Source organism: Chenopodium album, chromosome 7 (assembly GCF_948465745.1).
Source record: "Chenopodium album chromosome 7, dcCheAlbu1.1, whole genome shotgun sequence".
NCBI lineage: Eukaryota > Viridiplantae > Streptophyta > Magnoliopsida > Caryophyllales > Amaranthaceae > Chenopodium > Chenopodium album.
In genome coordinates this window covers 20,477,908-20,484,419 of record NC_137840.1, presented here as the reverse complement: position 1 = coordinate 20,484,419, position 6,512 = coordinate 20,477,908, and positions in this window count along the sequence as shown.

Sequence of the window (6,512 nt, the reverse complement as noted above, 5' to 3'; positions counted from 1 at the left end):
GGAGGACGTTCCACTCTATTAATTGAAAAGTAATTCTTGATCTAGGTGAAACCGTGTTCCAATAATGTCATGGTTGTCTAGGCTTAATGTTTTCCTAGTTCCTAATGATGTCAACACGTTAAATTACTTGCTCGTATTATAGGGATTAATTGTTATTTAGGGTTAGTGAAAGTTGTATCGAATATAACCATTAATAAGGGGAAACAGAGGAACTTGTTCCATAAATCAAGCTATTCCAAGAGGGTTAATTATTGTGTCGATAATTTTACTAAGTTCAATGGCTGGAATCTAATTATCTACTGAGTGTTTTCTCCATTGATTGTTTGTTCTTTAATTATAACTCCTTTTATATATTGTTCATGTAGTTACTTTAGATTAGCTTTCTCATATCAACCCCCCCCCCCCCAAATTGTGTTACTCTTGTGGAACTTGGATCTGATGACTTGTTATTTTAGACTTACTTTCCTCGCGGGATCGACTCTTACTTTCCCTAGCTATTTTTTAAGGTGAATAAGGTTGAATTTTGTGTGCATTTTGACAAGACAACAAATTCTGGCACCATTGCCAGGGAAAGTTGTTTTCTTTGGTAATCTTTTATAATTCTAAGTTCCATTGTTTTTATTTAGTTCCTTGTTAGTATATGATCAATACTCGTTCTACTTATCTTGATTGTTGAATTTTATTCAAGAAATAGAAATAAATTTGCGCAGGTTAAGAAAGGAAGCGTAAATTGATTTTGATTGGGAACTTGACAAATTCTTTGAGATGGCGTTGATTAATAGTCAAACCATTAAGGAACTCGCTGCTCCTAATCTCGAATTGAAACCTCTGGGCATGGTTTTTCTTGCCTTGGAAAAACCCTTTAAACTGAATTCTGGTTTTATTAACTCGCTTCCTAAATTTCATGGTATTAAGGGAGAAGATCCATTAATGCATATAAAGGCTTTTTTTCATGAGTTGTTCTGCACAAAGGACTGAAGGGGTGAAATTTGATGATATTTTTTTATTGGCTTTTCTATTCACTTTGCTAGATTCTGGTAGGGATTGGTTATATCGTTAAAAATCTGGATCCATCACTACATGGAAAAAATTGCATAAAAACTTTCTAGAGGACTTTTTACCTACATCTATGATAGGATCCATTAGAAAGAAAATATGTGGAATTCAACAATCTTCTAATGAGACTTTATACGAATATTGGGAATGGTTTAGAGACTTTGTTCTAGTTTTCCCTAACACCAAATTAGTGAGCAATTGTTGATTCAATACTTTTGTGATGGACTTTCGCCTAATGATAGGAACATGATTGATGCTGCTAGTGGTGGGGCCTTAGTTGATAAAACACCTGAACAAGCAACAAAATTGATTTCCAATATGGCACAAAATTCTCAACGTTATGGAACTAGGAATGATGTTGTGACTGATGTTGGTGTGCATAATTTAGAGGCTTCTCTTGCTAAAAATTCTAGACAAATTTCCAATTGACTAATCTTGTTTCTCATCTTGTCTCAGGAACTTAGGTTGCTGTGGTATGTTGAATTTACAATGATAATACTCACCACACTAATGCATTCCCAACATTGCAGGTTAATGAAGTAAACGCTGTTGGAAGATTTCCTGGAGCTCAACAAACGAAATATGACCCATTTTGTAATACCTATGAGGGATGTAGAGATCACCTAAATCTTAGGTATGGGAATAAGAAAAATCTACAAGGTTATAACCAAAATCAATCAAACTTTATGTGGCCTTATAATGTCCAATAACATACACAGAACCAAGGGTTGATTTCTTCTTCAAACCTTGAGGAACTTGTTCGAAAGCTAGCTGTGAAAACCGCTGCAAGATTTAAAACCTTGGAAACTCAAATTGCACAAATAGCCACCCATGTTAACAACTCTAAGTCCCTAAATTGTAATAAACTTATATCACAAGCCTCAGTGAACCTGAAATAAAGTGCCAGTGTTGTAACTGTAAGGAATGGAAGAGAATTGGAGGAACCTAAGAAAAAAGAAAGAGAGAATTGAGAGTTGGAAAAGGATCAAGTGGTGGAACCTGCCAAGGAACTTGGATAGGAACAGGAGCAGGAACGCAATTCACAGAATGCTGCACCAAAGAAAAAGGGAATTTCCTTTGATCCCCCTCTTGATTTGGCTAACTATAAATATAATCATGTTGTTCCTTTTCCTAGTAGGTTAGCATATTCAAAGAAGGAAGATACATACAAGGAAATTTTTGAAACGTTTTGCAAGGTAGAAGTCAATATTACTTTGCTGGATGCTATTAAGCATGTTCCTCGTTATGCTAAGTTCTTGAAGGAAATTGCAATTCCAAAAAGAAATTGACTTGAACTAAAAAGGTAGGTGTGGGGGAGAACGTTTGTAGTTCTCCTAAAGAAAATACCTCCCAAATGCAAAGATCCAGGTATAAAATTGGAGAGACTAGATTTAAGAGAGCTATGTTAGATTTAGGTGCATCCATTAATGTCATGCCTAAATCTGTATATGATTCCTTGGATGTTGGACCTTTAAAAGAAACTAGTTTTATCATTCAACTTGCTGATAGAAATAATGCATATACTGTAGGAATTTTAGAAGATGTGGTTGTACAAGTTAATGAATTGGTGTTCCTTGCTAATTTTTATATACTTGACATGGGAGATGAGCATGCCATTAATCATAGGGAAGTTCCTTTATTGTAAGGAAGACCTTTCTTGAAAACTTTTAAAACTAAGATTAATGTGCATGAAGGGAATTTACCTATGGAATTCGATGGTGATATTATTAAATTCAATATTTTTAATGCTTTGAGATATCCTACTGATGTGGATTCTATGTTCCATTGATACTTTTAATTTATTTGCACAAAAGATGTTTGAATTAAATAGTGAAGATGATATGGAACTTGTTATTCAGGAAAGCTTGGATAAGGATTCTGTTGAGGAACATGAGATGAATTTGACAGACAAGAAACTCATGGGTGTTGTTAATAGCATTAGTTCCTCGACGAAATTGAAACCTAATGCTCCCACTATTGATATACCCCTTTCTAATGAAAAAATTATTCCTTCTCTTGTGCAGGCACCCAAACTGGAACTTAAACCTTTGCCAGATAATTTAAAATATGTTTACTTGGGTGATGGGGAAACACTTCCTGTTATTATCTTTAATGCATTGTCCCCTTCCCAAGAGGAATGAATATTTATTGTCCTTCAGAAATTTAGGGGTGCTTTTGGTTGGACTCTTGCTGATATTAAAGGGATTATCCCTTCTTTATGTATGCATCGCATTCTTTTTAAGGATAATGTTAAACCTTTTAGGTAGGCTCAACACCGATTAAACCTCCCTATGATGGAAGTTTTTAAAAAAGAAATTTTAAAATGGCTTGATGCAGGATTAATCTACCCCATATCTGATTTTAAATTGGTAATTCCAATACATGTTGTTCCAAAGAAATTAGATATGACAGTTGTTGAATATAAACAGGGTGAGATAGTTTCTACTAGATTGCAAAATGGTTGGAAAGTATGCATTGATTATCGTAAGCTTAATGCTGCTACTAGGAAAGATCATTCCCCCCTCCCTTTCATTGATCAAATGTTAGAATGTCTTGCTGGTCGATCTTACTTTTGCTTCTTAGATGGTTATTCAGATTATACTTAAATTGCCATAGCCCTGGAAGATTAAGAAAAGACCACTTTTACTTGTCCTTTTGGAAATTATGCTTTTAGAAGAATGCGTTTTGGTCTGTGCAATGCTCCTGCCACCTTTCAAAGGTGTATGATGAGCATATTTTCAGAATTTGAAGGAAATAACATGGAGGTTTTCATGGATGACTTTACTGTGCATGGAGATTCTTTTGATATATGCCTAAATAATTTTAAGCATGGTACTACAAAGATGGATTGAAATTAATCATGTTCTTAATTTTGAAAAATGTCAATTCATGGTGGATTAAGGTGTAGTACTCAATCATATAGTGTCATCTAAAGGATTAGAAGTTAATAAAACTAAGATGGAAACTATAAGTTCCTTACCATACCCTAATTGTGTTAAAGATGTTAGATCTTTCTTAGAGCATGCTGGTTTTATCGTAGATTTATTAAAGATTTTTCAAAAATTGCAAACCCCTTGTGTAATCTTTTGACCAAGGATGATGTGTTTGATTTTGATGATCCATGAAAGGAATCTTTAGATACACTAAAGGAACGACTCCGTCGGCCTGTATTTTGCAATATCCTAACTGGAACTTAGCATTTGAAATTATGTGTGATGAAAGTGATACTGTTGTAGGAGCGGTATTAGGGCAAAGGGAAGGTAAAGTTCCAAATGTAATTTTTTATGCTTCACGTTGAAGACATCTAATTTTGGCCTCCTTTCCCGACAGGAAGTGCAATGACGTTAAATAAAACCATCTTTGTGTTGGATCGAAGTGTAGAATACTTATGGATGACAGGCTAAATCGCAAAGACACAAAAAGACTAGCTTAAATTCAAAAACAAATACAAACAAGGTTTAGTTAACTAAACCGAATCATAATAAGGCTTAAGCCCGTGCTTTAGACCTAATAGTGACGGATTTAGAGGCGCCTAGGTTAAATTAAATGCTGCCGCAAAAAAAGTCGTGCGCATCTCAATGAGTCGCGTTATACTGGCGCGCGCAACTAATTCAGTTAGCCGCAACACCTAGCACAACTTCTAGAGATGCGCTCGCGAGAGATTTCGAATTTCATAAAAATATAAAATCGACTCTCACCGTAATGACGCTCGCAAGACATTCAGTTGCGCTGCCCATAGCAACGCAACTAAATCACTTGTGCTAGGATGCCCATCGCAACTCATCCAGATGCGCACGACACCTGCTATGGCAGAATGCTTAAAACCCTTATTGCACCCATTACCTATAAATAGGGGCTTAATACGAGGCTTAAACACGGAGAAATTAACCTAAAATCCTAGCAGAAACTCTTTTAAACTTGTGCTACTAAACCATCTTGTCCTAAACACTCGCCCTTCTTAATCGTTGTTACTACGGTGGAGGTTCCCGAACAAGCAGGAGTCCATATGTGTTCTAAACGGAGATCTAGTAAAGAGAAGTGGTAAATTCTCGAGCACTTAAATAAATCACATCTACTTTTCTAGTTAAAAAGAACCTTAATCGACAAAATAGTATCATGCGTTAAATAAGATTAGCATTGAATAATTAATTGATTAAGTGATCACTTAAGCCTAGGCGAATCTTGTTTACTTTTGCTCCTTTCACGAATTTTAATTAAATAAAGATTAATGACTTTGCAATGTAATTCCTACATGATTATTGCTTGTAAATAAAATCAATTAACTTAGTTTTAGGTATCACGTTGCATACATTGTTTGGTGATGAAATTTTAAAATCGGAAGAACTAGTAGAGGTCGCACAAGGGCTAGAATAGCGATTCTCCTTTAAAGGGAACGTTATTTTAGTACCCTCGCTCCCGAATTCAATTCTGGTTTATGTAGACCAATTTGGGAATGGATGAACTTACTATTTGTGCTAATTATCCCATGAACTCAACATGGGAGAAAGGCATGAACGAGGTTTATGGGTTTTCCCAAATCTCATTGGCGACTCCTACTTGTTTCTTACAAAATAGCGTAACGATAGAATAAATTCTAATTCAAGGTCCCCCAAACAGTCAGGAATTCAAATCCTAATACACCCTAACAAGTGTAAAGTCCTAGGCTTTTAAAGTTCCATGGGCATCTAAGGTAGGATCCCCTACGATGGGAACACCCTCGTTACAATGGTGACTTCACTAGGGACTTAGAGGTTACAAGATTATTTCTTAGTTATGGTCCATGGTTTCCAACACTAGGTTGCCTATGGGTTGTAACGGGAATTAAGTTGGATAATCTCTAGTTAGAGAGCGAGACTTGAACGCATAATATCTTTCTTTTTCACAAAAGTAAAAACCAAACAAGCAACATTGCATCATGCGTAAATGCACAAAAGTAAAAACCAAACAACAACTAAATTGTCGCATCGCAGCATAAGATGACATGTCACTGAGGCTGGTACCGTGACACGGTATTCTGCACCGTGTTGCGGTACACATACCTTAACACGGCGCTTTCTCGTGTCTAGTCCCCGTTTTTCCTCACGCGCTTAGGAATCTAGACTCATTTTTAGACAAATTATACATCGTAACACGGTGGACTGAACCGTGTCACGGTACCTCGTACCATATCACGATGCCCAACACTCCCGTACCGTGTCACGATGCCCAACATCGTGTCGCTATGCCCAATTAGGGTTTTTCTGCAGCTCTTATCTTTTTTAGGGTTTCGTGCATCTCTCTGTTCGTCTCCTCTATAAACAGAAACCTAATTTATGTAGTTTCGAGGCACCAAAAATTATTCTCTCTCCTTCTACACAAACAATCATTCTCTTCTCTCTCTTTTCCCTTGTTAGCCTAACTAGCATCATTATTCCATAATACTTCCCCTAAGCACTCTTAGGAGTCCATACTTGACC